Source organism: Callithrix jacchus, chromosome 1 (assembly GCF_049354715.1).
Source record: "Callithrix jacchus isolate 240 chromosome 1, calJac240_pri, whole genome shotgun sequence".
NCBI classification, from domain to species: Eukaryota; Metazoa; Chordata; class Mammalia; order Primates; family Cebidae; genus Callithrix; species Callithrix jacchus.
In genome coordinates, this window is record NC_133502.1 from 160,983,867 (window position 1) to 161,001,141 (window position 17,275).

The 17,275-nt window shown below is 39.0% G+C and overlaps 1 protein-coding gene and 1 pseudogene across 4 annotated transcripts in view; one reads left to right on the top strand and one right to left on the bottom strand.

The window, feature by feature from the left end:
• The window catches only part of KIAA1958 (KIAA1958 ortholog), a 189,806-nt gene that overhangs the window by 153,910 nt on the left and 18,621 nt on the right, over positions 1-17,275 (top strand). The window lies entirely within an intron of this gene.
• LOC100388621 (protein SET-like) lies at positions 1,885-2,988 on the bottom strand (annotated as a pseudogene).

Here is a 17,275-nt window from a genome sequence, read left to right on the forward strand (position 1 = left end):
TCACCATAGAGTTATTTCATCTGTTTTTTAATTACATAAATGGACCCTTTCAATATACTCTTCCGTGTCTGGCTTCTTTTGGATAATATTATGATTGTGAGATTCTTCCATGTTATTGCATACAGTTCACTCCAGTACTCCACTCCTTGTCACTATTGTATAATAATCTATTTTATAATTTTATATGCATACTGTTGTAGGGGTCATAGGGTTATTTCCAGTTTGGGGCCATTTATTATTTGTTGTACTATTACACTTTTATGAACAGTCATACATTCATGCCTTTGGTACACATGTGTGCATGTTTCTGTTGGGTATATAGATATAGGATTACTCAGTCAACTTCAGTAGATACTGTCTATTAGTATCCAAAGTGGTTACACAAATCGACACCTGTACCAACTTAGTAAGAGTGTTCCTGTTGCTCCGTATCTTCAGTATGACTTGATATTTCTAGATTTTGTTTTTCATTTTAGACATTTTAGTGAGTATATTTTAATTTATGTTTCCTAGAATATTAGTATTTCTATTCAGGGCCCATTCAGGTTTTGTCCATTTTTAATTGGACTATCTCCCTTCTAAATGATTTTTTTCCTTTTTAAAAAACTTTTAAGTTTGGGAGTACATGGGCAGGTTTGTTACATAGGTAAACGTGTCATGGAGGTTTGTCCTTCTAAATGATTTTTCAGATAAATGTACTGCAACATCTTTCTCTGTGTGGCTTGCCTTTTCATCTCTTAATGCTGCATTTTGATAAAAGTCTGTTTTTCATTTTAGTGGAAATCAATTTATAAACCTTTTACTTTTGGAATAGTGATTTTGATCAATCTTTTACTTTAGGGGTAGTGATTTTGATGTCCTATTTAAAAATGTGTCATTACCCCATGGTCATAAAGCTGATCTCTTGTTTCCGTCATTCCTTTATTGTTTTACCATTCATATTTAAGTCATGATCCATTTGGAATTTTTTTTTGTTTATGATTTGAGGTAGGGATTCTGTATTCTCATGGTGTGTTGAAGATGTTTGTGTTTGTGTTTATGAACTCAGTTGACATATAGTTTTCTTTTATTGTATTGTTCTTGCCTTGTTTTTATAGAAAAGTTATGCTGCCTTATGAAAGAATTGAGTGTTCCCTCTCTTTTTCTTTTTTTTTCTGTGTGTGTACACATTTAGTTTTATTGTAACAAAGCAACTTGTACACTTTTAACGTTTTATAACTGAGCATCATCTTTCCTTTCCAGTGAAACAAAAAGAAAATTTAAAAATAAACAGGAACAAAATTGTAATAGAGAATGTCAATTCCAAATAAGATCCGGCAGGTTCTGCTGATTCTCCCATTGAGTGGCAGGGCTCAAGTCATCATGAGGAGATAATTTATTTTAAGTGTCATCTTAAACTGCAAGGACGTCTGTCAAATGTCACAAACGTGCCAAAGGAGAAGCCATGTTGTCAAAACGCCCACTTAAACCACCCAAACATCTCAAACCCACCCTTTGCTGACCTTCTATAACCCCATTTTTTTTTAAAGTTTTTTTCTCTTTTTTTATACAAGGGAAAGTAGACAGATACATGTTGGTAAATGCTAACTGTCCATATTCACATAGAGATACAGTGTACTCTCTGAACCCAATATACAGAGAAAGGAGGAAAAAAGCTAGAATTCTATGCACTACTACACAGGGGCCTACCACCCTCCAGCTTCCAGCAGAGCAAAGGGAGCAGGATTTTCTTTTTTCCCCACAGAGCTCAGTGGTGGTGATTCCATACAGTTTTTGTTCAGACAGGAAGGGATAAAAATGAATTTCAAACAGAAAGGGGCGGAGACTCTTTTCCCATTGTATTCTGCTGAAGTATTTCCCCCAAAATAAGTTGAGAACCATGGTGTAGAGAAAAGAGACTTCAAAAACAGGGTGACTGAGCAAAAGAAGGAAAAAAAAAAAAAGACTGTAACATGCTCCCAGGGACTGGAGAAAATTTAAAAAAAGGAAGGTTGGAATCCATTAGTGTTCTATTAGTCATCTTCTCCTTCATCCTCTTTTCCTTCCTGCCCTTCATCATCATCTTCATCTTCTTCATTCTCATACTCCTCTTCATCATTATCTTCTAATCCTTCCCCCTCTTCATCATCATCATCATCATTTTCCTCTCCTCCTTCTTCTTCATCAGCAATATCAGGAACCAAGTAGTATCGTAATGGGTTTGGCCAAATATCATCTTTGATGACCTCTCCTCACTCATCAGCACCTGCATCAGAATGGTCAGTAAACCAGGTAAAGAAGCTGTCTGGTTCCTTATGCTGCCTATTCCTGCTGGCTTTATTCTGCGTTTGACTTGAACGTTTCATCAAATCCTTTCCAGATTTCCATTTGATTTCGGTGGACTTTGAAGGTGGATCACCACTCTCATTCAGATGAAATTCTTTGGAGAGAACTTTAGTTTCAAAGTAAGGATCTTCATCAAAATAAAATTATTCTGTAACCTGATTTAATATCTTCACATTTTGTCACTTCAACTCTGGTCAAATAATGCATTACCTCTTAGTCGTCCTCTCTAAGCAGTGCAGACACTTGTGGATGGTTAACAAATGTTACCCAAAAATTTGGGATTTTGGTGATCAATTCTGACCTCTTCTGAAAAAATGGTTGGTGGAGTTTGTTATATTTCTGTTCGACTTTCAAAATCTCCTCACTGGCTTGTTCATTGAAGTCTGTCTGTTTCATTTTGTACTTCATCAATGTGTTCAATTGCTTCTTGCTGTGCTTTTTCTCCCTTCTTCAGCAGGCCTGCAGAGGCCAATGTCTCTTCCAGTCCCAGAGCAGGAGGTGGTCTTGGTTTCTTCTTTTGAGGTGGGAGTGGAGACTGGTATTTGGGGGCCATGCTGCTGGGGAAGTCCGAGAACCAGTGTATAAGTCTTCTCGCTCATCCGGAAGCAGACAGAACACACTGTTCCCTGTTCTATTCACTAGCAGAGTTTGGCAGTTGGAAGAATTTACTGGTGAAATCCATCTGAACCTGAAGTTTTACTTTGTTATTCTTTATTGTGCTTTTTTTTTTTTTTTTTTTTTTTTGAAACAGGGTCTGACTTTGTCACTGAGGTTGGAGTACAGTGGTGCAATCTTGGTTCACTACAACCTCCGCCTTCCAGGCTCAAGCCATCCTCCCACCTCAGCCTTCTGAGTAGCTGAGACCAGAGGCACACGCCACCACACTTGGCTAATTTTTTTGTGTTTTTTATAGAGATGGAGTTTCGCCATGTCCTCCACACTGGTTTCAAACTCCTGAGCTCAAGTGATCGGTGATCTACCCACCTTGGCCTCTCAAACTGTCAGGATTTCAGGCGTGAGCCACTGCACCTGGTCTCCATTTCTTTAATGGATATAAGACTATTCAAACTTTATGTTTCTTATTTAGTTTTGGTGAGTTGTGGCTTTTCTAGGTATTTGTCCATTTTATCTAAATTTTCAAATTGATTGACATCAAGTTGTTCATAGCATCTTTTTACTATTTGTAGGATCTATAGTGATAACATGCTTTTTATTCTGTTATAATAATTGGTGCCTTCTTTCTTTTTCTTGCTAGTTATTAGTCTTTTCAAATCCATCTCTTATATTACTTTTTATTATAAATTTATTTCCCATTTTATTGATTTATGTTCTTAATTGTAGTGTTTTCTTCCTTCTACTTTTTTTGGGTAGATTTATTGTTCCTATAAATTTCTTGGCACAGTCGATACTCAATTTTTCTTCTTTTGTAGTCTGCACTAAATGCTATTATTTTCTCTTTAAGCAAGTAACTTCATCCCACAACTTGGATTTCTATTGTCATTATCATCCAGTTGGAAATATTTTCTAATTCTCACTTTTTTTTCTTTCACCAGAAAGATTTATTTTATACACACACACACACACACACACACAATACATACATATTAAATTTAAAAATATATTTATTACCTAGAAGTATATAATTGCTTAATTGTCAAATTACCTTCTTGTAATTGATTTCCATTTTATTCTACTGATATTAGGGACTATATTCTGAATTATTTAATTCTTTGAAATGTTGAGACTTGCTTTTTGTCCCAGCATTTCTGTTTTGGTAAAGGTGACATATATGCTTGAAGAATGTATATTCTGCAGTTGTGTGTGTTGTTCTCTGTGTATCAATTTAGTCTACTTTGATATTTGCATTGTTAAAATCTCTTAGTCATAGACTTGACTATTTCTCTTTTTAATTCTTTGAATATTTGCTTTCTATATTTTGAGGCCTCTTTATCAGAACCATACTAATATTGAGGATTGTTATACATACCTTCCTGTTGAGTTTTAAAACCTCTCTCTTAATTTCTAGTAATACCTCTTGCCTTAGTCTGTTTTGTCTGTTAGTATATAGGTATACCAGCTTTCATTTGCTTATTGTTCCCATGGTATAACTTTTTTCATCCTTTTATTTTGAATCTTTATGTTCTATTTGTTCTTAAATGTAAGGTATATTTTTCTGCCAGGAGAATATAGCTGAGTATTATTGTTCATTTACCCAGCCTGGCAACATTTATCTTTTAATTGGAATATCTATAATAATGGATACATTTATGTTGAGCTCTATCATCTTACATTTTTTTGGTCCCATCTATTCTTTATGGCTTGTTTTTGATTAAGCAAGTTGTTTTTTTTTTTTTTATCTCATTTTCCTCCTCTGTCAATGTATAAGTTATACTTTTTTTTTTTTTTTTTTTTTTGAGACAAAGTCTCGCTCTGTCACCCAGGCTGGAGTGCAGTGGTGACATCTTGGCTCACTGCAACCTCCCTCCCAAGTAGCTGGGATTACAGGTGTGTGCCACCATGCCCAGCTAATTTTTGTATTTTTAGTAGAGATGGGGTTTCACTGTATTGGTCAGGCTGGTCTTGATCTCTTGACTTGGTGATCCGCCCACCTCAGCCTCCCAAAGTGCTGGGATTACAGGCATGATACATTCTTTTATTATTCTTGTAGTATTACCATACAGATGTAAACATGTATTTTTGCACTATTAAAGTCCAATTTTGTATTTTCATCATTTTTGGACAATGCAAGAACTTTTCAAAGCTAGGTTCAGATACCCTCATTTGTGTTATTATAATATTAATTCTACATATATTTTAAACTCCATAAGATGTCACTAGTATTGCTTTAAACAGCTATATTCATTGAAAGTCACCTACATATTCATACTTTCCAGTATCCTGCATTCTTTTCTCTATTAACTTGCTGTCATCTTGTATCATTTCCTTTTGCCTGAACATCTGCCTTTATTTTTTTTAGCACTTGACTGCTAACAACGAATTTGCTCATTATTTTGTGTGACTGCAGCTGCATTTTACCTTTATTTTTGAAGGATGCTTTGCTTAGTATAAATTTTAGACTTGTAGTAATTGTATTTTAGCATACTAAAGATATCATCTGTTTTCTGGCTTCCATTGTTTCAGTTGAAAAATCAGTCAGTCTGATGCTGTGCTATATAAGGTAATTTGTCCTTTCTTTCCATTTTCTTTTTAAAATTTCTCTTATGTTGGGCCAAGCGCAGTGGCTCACACCTGTAATCCCAGCACTTTGGGGGGCTAAGGCAGGTGGATCACCTGAGGTCAGGATTTTCAGACCAGCCTGGCCAACATGGAGAAATCCCATCTCTAATAAAAATACAAAAATTAGCCAGGCATGGTAGTGTGTGCCTGTAATCCCAGCAACTCGAGAGGCTGAGGCAGGAGAATCACTTAAACCCAGGAGGTGGAGGTTGCAGTGAGCAGAGATCATGCCACTGCACTCTAGCCTGGGCAACAAAGAGGGACTCCATCTCAAAAAATAAATAAAAATAATAATAAAATTTCTTCTTATGTTGGTATTATGTGGGGAATTGAAAAAAAAAAAAAAAGGCTGGGCATAGTGGATCACACCTATAATATCAGCATTTTGGGAGGCTGAGGCAGGCAGATTGCTTGAAGCCAGAATTCGTGACTAGCCTGGGCAACATAGTGAGACCCCTGTCACTACAAAAAAAATTAAAAATTAGCCAGGCATTGTGGTGCATGCTGGTAGTCCTAGCTACTCAGGAAGGTGAGGCAGAAAGATCTCTTGAACTCAGGAGCATAACGCTGTAATGAGTTGCGATAGCACCACTGCACTCCAGCCGGGGTGACAGAGTGAGACCCTGTCTCAAAAAAAAAAAAAAAAAAACGAGAGAGAAAGAAAAGAAAAATTTCTCTTTGGCTTAGGTTGTCGGCATTGTTATTCTATGTGCCTACATTTAGTTTTCCTTGTGTTTCTTTGCTTGGTTAGAAAAGCTTCTGGAATCTCTAGACTGAGGTATTTTATTTTGGAAAATTCTCCACCCAACATTTTAAAAATATTGCTTCTTCCCCATTCTCTCTTCTCTTTCTGGGACTCTTAATTACAAATATATTAGACATTGCACTATGTCCCGTATGTCTATTTTGCTATTTTCTCTATTTTCTACATTCTTTTCTCTCTCTGCTTCAATTTGATTATTTTCTATTGACCTTTCAGTTCACTAATCTATTATGTTACATATGTTACACCTGCTTGTTACCCCATCTATTCAAGGATGTCCAAGGCCATCTATTGAATTCTCAATTCATTATTGTCTTTTTAATAGTTTTTAAAGTTTGAAACAATCTTAAACTCCAAAAAGTTGGAAGTGTATTACAGAGAACATTTTTTTCTCAACCAATTTTGAAATTAAGTTGCCAACCTGATGCAGCATCCCTGCAAGTGATTTCCTGTGATTTTTCTACAAGTAAGAACATTTTCCTGCATAATCATAATATAATCATCAAAATTAGGAAATTAACATTGATGCATTCTTTCCCTCTAAACGTCTATTCCTATGGAAGTTTTGCCAGTTGCCCCAACAGTGTCTTTTATTGGAAAGGGATCTAATTCAGAATCATGTATTGCATTTAGTTAACTCCTGTTCCTCAGTCTTTCTTTGACTTTCCTTGCCTACTTAGACTCCAACACCCAACTGTGCTCTGCCTCCCACATACACACAAATGCCATCCTTATTTGCTCAACCTCTAATGCCCTGCACTGGTCTGTCCTCCCAACCAGAGACACCTTCCTCACTCCATTCAAACTTTGATATTTCATTTTAGGGCACCCTCCTACATGAAAGTCTTCTTCATGCTGCTTAGGCTATGACACCTCATGCCAGGTCACCCCCATGCCTGGAAGGCCTACTCACCCCAGTCAGGCCCTTTTCATACAAGGCCTCTCCACATGCCTCCCCCTGGTGCATGCATGCCCTTCTTAACCTGTTCAGATTATGGCACCACATACCAGGCTGCTCCTCCATGGAATACTTCTCTCTTTTGACTCAAAACCTATAACTGCTTGCCAGATTTCTCCCATACTGACAGATATCTCTCACTATAGTGAAGTTCCAGCACACCTCACTGGACAATTCTGCTATGCAGATGCTCTCCATACCCTTACTTGAGGTCATCGTGTCTCCTTCAATACACACATACTGTGGTATTGTGTATTGCCTGCCCTACCAACAACTTTAAAAGTGCATAGTTGAGGCAGAAAAAGGAAGAAGAAGAGAAAAAGGAGAGAATTCTAGAATTTCTATTTTGTTAATACATTCCAGTGCTCTAGTAAAATTCTCTATCTTTTCATTGTTTTCTTTAACATATTTAAATTATTTTGAAGTTTGTGTCTGAGAACTTGAATAATCCATGTTATCTGTAGGCCTATTTGTATTGCCTAATCTTTCTCTTCATTTTCATTCATTTGGTCTTGTTTTATGATGTGCCTGTTAACTTGTTATTGAATACTTTTGAAAATGTTATCTTCCTCAAGAAAAGATCTAAATTTCTGCTAGCCAGCATGTAAGGTGGACAGATAACTTTAATGCAGTCAAGACTAATCTATTTCTAGTTTCTGTAACTCTTACCGTCAAGCCCTTCCTGGATTTCAAATGAAAGCTAGATTGTCCAAGTCCTCTCTCCTCTTTGGAAGGCCCCACCTGAATTACTATTTTTTTTCTTTAATTTGCTTCACTTTTTTTTTTTTTAATTGCATTTTAGGTTTTGGGGTACATGTGCAGAACATGCAAGACAGTTGCATAGGTACACACATGGCAGTGCGTTGTGCTACCTTCCTCCCCTTCACCCACATTTGGCTTTTCTCCCCAGACTATCCCTCCCCAGCCCCTCCCCCGCTGCCCCTCCCCATTCCCCCCAATAGACCCCAGTGTTTAGTACTCCCTTCTCTGTGTCCATGTGTTCTCATTTTTCATCACCCGCCTATGAGTGAGAATATGTGGTATTTCATTTTCTGTTCTTGTGTCAGTTTGCTGAGAATGATGTTCTCCAGATTCATCCATGTCCCTACAAATGACAAGAACTCATCATTTTTGATTGCTGCATAATATTCCGTGGTGTATATGTGCCACATTTTCCCAATCCAGTCTATCATCGATGGGCATTTGGGTTGGTTCCAGGTCTTTGCTATTGTAAACAGTGCTGCAGTGAACATTCGTGTGCATGTGTCCTTATGGTAGACCAATTTATAGTCCTTTGGATATGTACCCAGTAATGGGATTGCTGGGTCAAATGGAATTTCTATTTCTAAGGCCTTGAGGAATCACCAGACTGTCTTCCACAATGGTTGAACTAATTTACACTCCCACCAACAGTGTAAAAGTGTTCCTATTTCTCCACATCCTCTCCAGCATCTGTTGTCTCCAGATTTTTTAATGATCGCCATTTTAACTGGCATGAGATGGTATCTCAATGTGGTTTTGATTTGCAACTCTCTAATGACCAGTGATGATGAGTGTTTTTTCATATGTTTGTTTGCCTCATGTATGTCTTCTTTTGTAAAGTGTCTGTTCACATCCTTTGCCCACTTTTGAATGGGCTTGTTTTTTTCCTGTAAATCTGTTTGAATTCTTTGTAAATTCTGGATATCAGCCCTTTGTCAGATGGGTAAACTGCAAAAATTTTTCCCCATTCTGTTGGTTGCCGATTCACTCTAATGACTGTTTGTTTTGCCGTGCAGAAGCTGTGGAGTTTCATTAGGTCCCATTTGTCTATTTTGGCTTTTGTTGCCAATGCTTTTGGTGTTTTGGTCATGAAGTCCTTGCCTACTCCTATGTCCTGAATGGTTTTGCCTAGATTTTCTTCTAGGGTTTTTATGGTGCCAGGTCTTATGTTTAAGTCTTTAATCCATCTAGAGTTAATTTTAGTGTAAGGTGTCAGGAAGGGGTCCAGTTTCTGCTTTCTGCACATGGCTAGCCAGTTTTCCCAACACCATTTATTAAACAGGGAATCCTTTCCCCATTGCTTGTTTTTGTCACGTTTATCAAAGATTGTATGGTTGTAGATATGTTGTGTTGCCTCCGATGCCTCTTTGTTCCATTAGTCTATGTCTCTGTTTTGGTACCAGTACCATGCTGTTTTGATTACTGTAGCCTGTAGTATAGTTTGAAATCTGGTAGTGTCATGCCCCCCACTGTGTTCTTTTGGCTTAGAATTGACTTGGCTATGCGGGCTCTCTTTTGGTTCCATATGAAGTTCATGGTGGTTTTTTCCAGTTCTGTGAAGAAAGTCAATGGTAGCTTGATGGGGATAGCGTTGATTCTGTAAATTACTTTGGGCAGTATAGCCATTTTCACGATATTAATTCTTCCTAACCATGAACATGGAATGTTTCTCCATCTGTTTGTGTCCTCTCTTATTTTGTTGAGCAGTGGTTTGTAGTTTTCCTTGAAGAGGTCCCTTACGTTCCTTATGAGTTGTATTCCTAGGTATTTTATTCTTTTTGTAGCAATTGTGAATGGCAGTTCGTTCTTGATTTGGCTCTCTTTAAGTCTGTTATTGGTGTATAGGAATGCTTGTGATTTTTGCACATTGGTTTTATATCCTCAGACTTTGCTGAAGTTGCTTATCAGTTTCAGGAGTTTTGGGGCTGAGGCGATGGGGTCGTCTATGTATACTATCATGTCGTCTGCAAATAGAGACAATTTGGCTTCCACCTTTCATATTTGAATACCCTTTATTTCTTTTTCTTGCCTGATTGCTCTGGCTAGAACTTCCAGTACTATATTGAATAGGAGTGGTGAAAGAGGGCCTCCTTGTCTAGTGCCAGATTTCAAAGGGAATGCTTCCAGTTTTTGCCCATTCAGTATGATATTGGCTGTTGGTTTGTCATAAATAGCTTTTATTACTTTGAGATACATTCCATCGATACTGAGTTTATTGAGGGTTTTTAGCATAAAGGGCTGTTGAATTTTGTCGAATGCCTTCTCTGCGTCAATTGAGATAATCATGTGGTTTTTGTTTTTGGTTCTGTTTATGTGGTGAATTACGTTTATAGACTTGCGAATGTTGAACCAGCCTTGCATCCCCAGGATGAATCCTACTTGATCATGATGGATAAGTTTTTTGATGTGCTGTTACAGTCGGCTTGCCAGTATTTTATTAAAGATTTTTGCATCTATGTTCATCATGGATATTGGCCTGAAGTTTTCTTTTCTTGTTGAGTCTCTGCCGGGTTTTGGTAACAGGATGATGTTGGTCTCATAAAATGATTTGGGAAGGATTCCCTCTTTTTGGATTATTTCAAACAGTTTCAGAAAGAATGCTACCAGCTCCTCCTTGTGTGTCTGGTAGAATTTGGCTGTGAACCCATCTGGACCTGGGCTTTTTTTGTGTGGTAGGCTCTTAATTGCTGCCTCGACTTCAGACCTTGTTATTGGTCTATTCATAGTTCCAGCTTCCTCCTGATTTAGGCTTGGGAGAACACAGGTGTCCAGGAATTTATCCATTTCTTCCAGGTTTATTAGTTTATGTGCATAGAGTTGTTTGTAATATTCTCTGGTGATGGTTTGAATTTCTGTGGATTCTGTGGTGATTTCCCCTTTATCGTTTTTTATTGCATCTATTTGGTTGTTCTCTCTTTTCTTTTTTATCAGTCTGGCTAGTGGTCTCTCTATTTTGTTGATCTTTAAAAAAAACAGCTCTTGGATTTATTGATTTTTTTGAAGGGTTTTTCGTGTCTCTATCTCCTTCAGTTCTGCTCTGATCTTAGTTATTTCTTGTCTTCTGCTAGGTTTTGAGTTTTTTTGATCTTGCTCCTTTAGCTCTTTCAATTTTGATGATAGGGTGTCAATTTTGGATCTCTCCACTCTTCTCATGTGGGCACTTATTGCTATATATTTTCTTCTAGAGACTGCTTTAAATGTGTCCCAGAGATTCTGGTATGTTATGTCTTCGTTCTCATTGGTTTTGAAGAACTTCTTTATTTCTGCCTTCATTTCATTGTTTATCCAGTCAACATTCAAGAGCCAGTTGTTCAGTTTCCATGAAGCTGTGCGGTTCTGGGTCGGTTTCTGAATTCTGAGTTCTAACTTGATTGCACTATGGTCTGAGAGACTGTTTGTTATTATTTCAGTTGTTTTTCATTTGCTGAGGAGTGCTTTACTTCCAATTATGTGGTCAATTTAGAGTAGGTGTGACGTGGTGCTGAGAAGAATGTATATTCTGTGGATTTGGGGTGGAGAGTTCTGTAAATGTCTATCAGGTTTGCTTGTTCCAGGTCTGAGTTCAAGTCCTGGATATCCTTGTTAATTTTCTGTCTTGTTGATCTGTCTAATATTGACAATGCAGTGTTAAAGTCTCCCACTATTATTGTGTGGGAGTATAAGTCTCCTTGTAAGTCATTAAGAACTTGCCTTATATATCTGGATGCTCCTGTATTGGGTCCATATATATTTAGGATCATTAGCTCTTCTTGTTGTATCGATCCTTTTACCATTATGTAATGACCTTCTTTGTCTCTTTTGATCTTTGTTGCTTTAAAGTCTATTTTATCAGAGATGAGAATTGCAACTCCTGCTTTTTTTTTTGCTCTCCATTTGCTTGGTAAATCTTCCTCCATCCCTTTATTTTGAGCCTTTGTGTATCCTTGCATGTGAGATGGGTTTCCTGGATACAGCACACTGATGGGTTTTGGTTTTTTATCCAATTTGCCAGTCTGTGTCTTTTGATTGGTGCATTTAGCCCATTTACATTTAGGGTTAATATTGTTATGTGTGAATTTGATACTGCCATTTTGATGCTAGCTGGCTGTTTTGCCCGTTAGTTGATGTAGATTCTTCATTTTGTTGATGCTCTTTAGCATTTAGTGTGTTTTTGGAATGGCTGGTACTGGTTGTTCCTTTCTATGTGTAGTGCCTATTTGAGGAGCTCTTGTAAAGCAGGCCTGGTGGTGACAAAATCTCTGAGTACTTGCTTGTTCGCAAGGATTTTATTTTTTCTTCATTTATGAAGCTCAGATTGGCTGGATATGAAATTCTGGGTTGAAAGTTCTTTTCTTTAAGGATGTTGAATATTGGCCCCCATTCTCTTCTGGCTTGTAGAGTTTCTGCCGAGAGATCTGCTGTGAGTCTGATGGGCTTCCCTTTTTGGGTGACCCGACCTTTCTCTCTGGCTGCCCTTAGTATTTTCTCCTTCATTTCTACCCTGGTGAATCCGACGATTATGTGCCTTGGGGGTTGCTCTTCTTGCGGAGTATCTTTGTGGTGTTCTCTGTATTTCCTGGATTTGAGTATTGGCCTGCCTTGCTAGGTTGGAGAAATTTTCCTGGATAATATCCTGAAGAGTATTTTCCAGCTTGAATTCGTTCTCTTCATCACCTTCTGGTACACCTATCAAACGTAGGTTAAGTCTCTTCACATAGTCCCACATTTCTTGGAGATTTTGTTCATTCCTTTTTTCATTTTTTTCTCTAATCTTGGTTTCTCATTTTATTTCATTGAGTTGATCTTCAACTTCTGATATTCTTTCTTCTGCTTGGTCAATTCGGCTATTGAAACTTGTGCATGCTTTGTGAAGTTCTCGTGTTGTGTTTTTCAGCTCCTTCAATTCATTCATATTCCTCTCTAAGTTATCCATTCTTGTTATCATTTCCTCGAATCTTTTTTCAAATCTTTTTCAATCTTCTTAGTTTCTTTGCATTGATTTAGAACATGTTCTTTTAGCTCACAGAAGTTTCTCATTACCCACCTTCTGAAGTCTAATTCTGTCATTTCATCACAGTCATTCTCCGTCCAGCTTTGTTCCCTTGCTGGTGAGGAGTTTTGGTCCTTTGTAGGAGGCGAGGTGTTCTGGTTTCGGGTGTTTTCCTCCTTTTTGCGCTGGTTTCTTCCCATCTTTTTGGATTTATCCACCTGTCATCTGAGTAGTTGCTGACTTTTCGATTGGGTGTCTGAGTGGATGCCCAGATTGTTGATGATGAGGTATTTCTGTTACTTGCTTTTCCTTCTACCAGTCTAGCCCCTCCGCTGTACGACTGCTGAGGTCCACTCCAGGCCCTGCTTGTCTGGGGTACACCTGTAGCAGCTGCAGAACAGTGATGGATGCTACCAGTTTCTTCTTCTGCTATCTTTGTCCCAGAATGATGCCCGCCAAATGTCAGTCTGATCAGTCCTTTTTGAGGTGACTCTTTGGATATACAAGGGTCAGGGAGCTGCTTGAGGAGATGGTCTGTACTTTATAGGAGCTCAAGTGCCGAGCTGTGAGCTTCGTTGTTCATTCAGGGCTGTTAGGCTGCTGCATTTAAGTCTGCTGCAGCAGAACTCATAAAACCCCTTTTTTTCCTCAGATGCTCTGTCTCAGGGAGTTGGAGCTTTCTTTATGAGTGTCCGTTGCACTATGCTGCCCAGCTAGGAGGCAGTCTAGTCACTATTTGCCTGCCGAGGCTCCGCCCTGCTGGCGTGGGGTCTGCCCTGTTGCTGCGGGCTCTGCCCTGTTGCTTTGGGTTCTGCCCTGCAGCTGCTGTCTCCGCCCTGCTGCCACGGGCTCCGCCCTGCAGCGGAGTCTCTCTGTTGTGGCGGGTTGCCTCGGCAACGGCAGGCTGCGTCAGCAATGGGAGTGTACATCAGTAAGGGCGGATTGCCTCAGTAATGGCAGACGCCCCTCCCCCACTGAGCTGCACCGTCCTGGGTTCAGCTGTGCCCGCAGTGAAACTCTCCACCCAGAGCGTTTCGAATCGCAGTTTTGTTTGTTCCTCTGGGGGTGAAACCCACCGAGCCTGCTCACCTGGCTCCCTGCCTCAGAGTGCCTTTTTTTCTTTTTTAAGTTGAATGGTTGGCTCTCTCCCAGGTATTTCAGTCATCTACTGTTAGGGCACCGGGATCTGTGTGATTTCCCGTGCAGTGACCCTCTCCGCTGGCTCAAATGCCACTTTTTAGGAATCTCCTGGTCTGGCTCACTGTCCAGGTCCCGTTTAATCAGATGGATATGCTAATCTGCCCTCCCAAATCTCAGATTGCTGGTTTAACAGGGCACCGGGACCAGTGTGTTTTGTGCGGAGTGTTGCGGAGTGCCGCTGCACTGTGGCGCCGGCCGAAGTGGCCGCACCAGCCAAAACAGCTGGGCTGACGTCCCATGTCTCTCCTATACCTGGGAATTTCCCCGTTCTGTGGGCAACAAAGATCCGTCTGGAAATGTGGCTTTGACTCACCCTCTGCGCGTTCACTGAGAGCTGCAATCCTGAGTAGTTCTTACCGTGCCATCTTAAATCCTCCAGACCCTTTTTAAAAGATGTTCTCAACTGCTAACCACATGATTTTTAGTCTAATTTTTTATTTCCTGGGGAAGACAGTTCATGAACTGCTTTTAAAACTTCTTCATCTAAGAAAGATTAAGTGTGTCTTCTGTCCCACACTAGGTCGGGGTGGTTCTGTTCTTCCTGCTTCTTTCCTCACTTGAGGCCATCATCCCCTGTTTCATGATGCCTGGTTAACATGGAGATCCTGAATTACTATTTTTGACTCCTCAGTGCCATACAGTTGCCTCTTGGTAATTTTTTTTCTGCTTGGTTTCTCTATATCAGTCCTTCTTATGTGGCTTAGGATCAGTAATTTCTGAAAGGAAAATTATATGCAGAGTGTTTACTCCTTTTTCTGTTGTGTCCTTCCTCCAGGATCTCAGTCCCTCAAGTGCTGGCTGATGGGTAGCCCTGTGCTTGCGTATTCCTGTATCTATTCCACTGAGATGCTGTAGACTTCAGGCCCCTGCTTTCTATTTGGGTTTTATGTCCTGCACTGCAACTCAGCAAATGCCCTAAGAGACAAAAACGTGGTGACTAGAGCAGTAATCCCCTCTATGCATTTCCCTTCCTTCTGGGATTTTTATTTCTTCAGTTCTGGTTCCTATGGTTGTATTCCAGTGAATTTTATCAAGGTTGATTCTCAGCAGGGAAGAGCATAATACCAGCAACTTCATCCTAGTCCTTAGTGGAACTCCTCCCACATTATTTTAAGTTTTCTGTACATCATGCTTTCTTTCTTGGTTCTTATTTCTTTTGTTAACCTGTTGAACCTGTTGTAACTTTTGCTAGATAGATTGCAGGTGTTAGATTTTTGGTTCAAGATTTTATTCCATTATGCTTCATCTATTTCACAATTCTTTTTTTAATTCATCTATTTCACAATTCTTTTTTTAATCTTCAATGAGATATATTTTACATACAATATACAGCTCTTTCTTAACAATTATATTCAGCTTTATTGCCACATTACTGAATGTTAAAAATAAATTTTTGCTTCTCACTATGTCTTATACCCTCTATCTTCCCCTTTGTTCAATCCATTTTTCATTTTGCTGGCAAATATCTGTAACTAATTTTTTTAAAGATAGGGTGGGTAGTTGGATGCTACTTCTTTCATGATTGAAAATATCTTTATCTTGCCCTAGCATTCAAGTGCTCTTTTAGGTAGGTAATAAATTTCTTCATTTACAGTCTTTTTCCCTCTCAACTCTGAGGACACTAAGCTCTTTTATTTTTTTAAACCATTTGGTGTTACAGATGAGAAATCTGATTCTTCTCACTTTATTGACAGCTCCAGTGCCTGTTGGTGGCTTTTTTTTTTCTGCCCACCAGAAAAGATTGTTGAATGTTTTCTTTGTTCTTAGAACTGGAAATTTCACAAAGATATGTTTACATGTACGTCTTCTTTCAGTATTTCTATTTGGCAGTTCATAAACCTTACTATCCTAAAGTTTCAAATCTATCTTTAATTAATGGAACTTTTCTTATATTAGTTCTTTCATCATTATACTTTTTTCCTTTGAATTCTTAAGGTAGGTATACAGTCTCCTAGATCTATCTTTCATATCTCTTAACTTCATGCTTATAATTTTTTGTCTGCCTGCCCTGTAGGGAAGAGTCCTTCTAGATCACTAATTTGCCTTTTAGCCATGTTTGTTCTAATACTTAGCTCTTCTTTTGTTTTTAAAATATATTTCTTCAATCATCTTAAATTTCTAGGATCTTTCTTGTTTTCCTGTTTTTCCTTTTTCAGTAAAGACTGTTATTATTTTAAGGACGTGTTATCCTCTCAAATCTCTAATGATATATTTGTAATGTTCTAATTTTTTATCTTTGGTTTTCTGGATTAACTCTCCTTTCTTTCAGAAGGAGGAGTAGGGAATGTGGAATTAGCTTCTCTGCTTGTGTAGCTTGGTGACTGTCATGCTACTGGTTTTTCCCATTGCCAAGTGATGCTTATGTACTCACATTTTAAAATTCAGGTCTAGATTGATCACTACTGGTAATTGCTAGGGATTTCCTTAGCTATTGCTAAAGGCTCCTGTCAGGTAACACCTGGATAGAGTTCATTTCTGCAGGCAGCGGTTGAGCATAGGGTTCTGCAAGTGGACTTCAAGCAGCTGTGATGAGTGGCTGAAGAAGTGTCCATGAATAGGCTTCCCTTCAGGGTGCCTGAGCTGGCACCAAGCTGGGAAGCTGGAACTGTCCCAGTGGTAGATAGTGGGAAGGTGTTGTTTGAGAGATGGTGGCATTCAGGGATTTCTTTGCTTGTCTTAGCTGCTTTTCTTTTTCTCTGTCCATGTCCAATGGGACTGCCCAGAGTTACCTGAGGTAGTAACTCTCTCTGGCCCTCAGGGTGGCCCTCCACAGCAAATTTCCCTCATTTCATGCAGCCATACTTGCCAAGACCTGTGCTGGTGGTAGATGAAGTAAGGGCAGCCTCAGCCTGTACTACCACAACCTCACAGTCCCTTCCTGCTCTCGCCCCAGCTCCTCCTCACCTTGAGCTCAGGGTTTGTCCTGTCTTCTGGCAGAAAAAAAAATCATTCACGTCTTCCTTTAGTAGTTCCCTCCTTTTCCTGTATTCAGTTACAAATTCTGACCTTTGTTTGTTTCTTCATCAGTATAGACTGTGAAGAATATCCTCAGCACCATAAC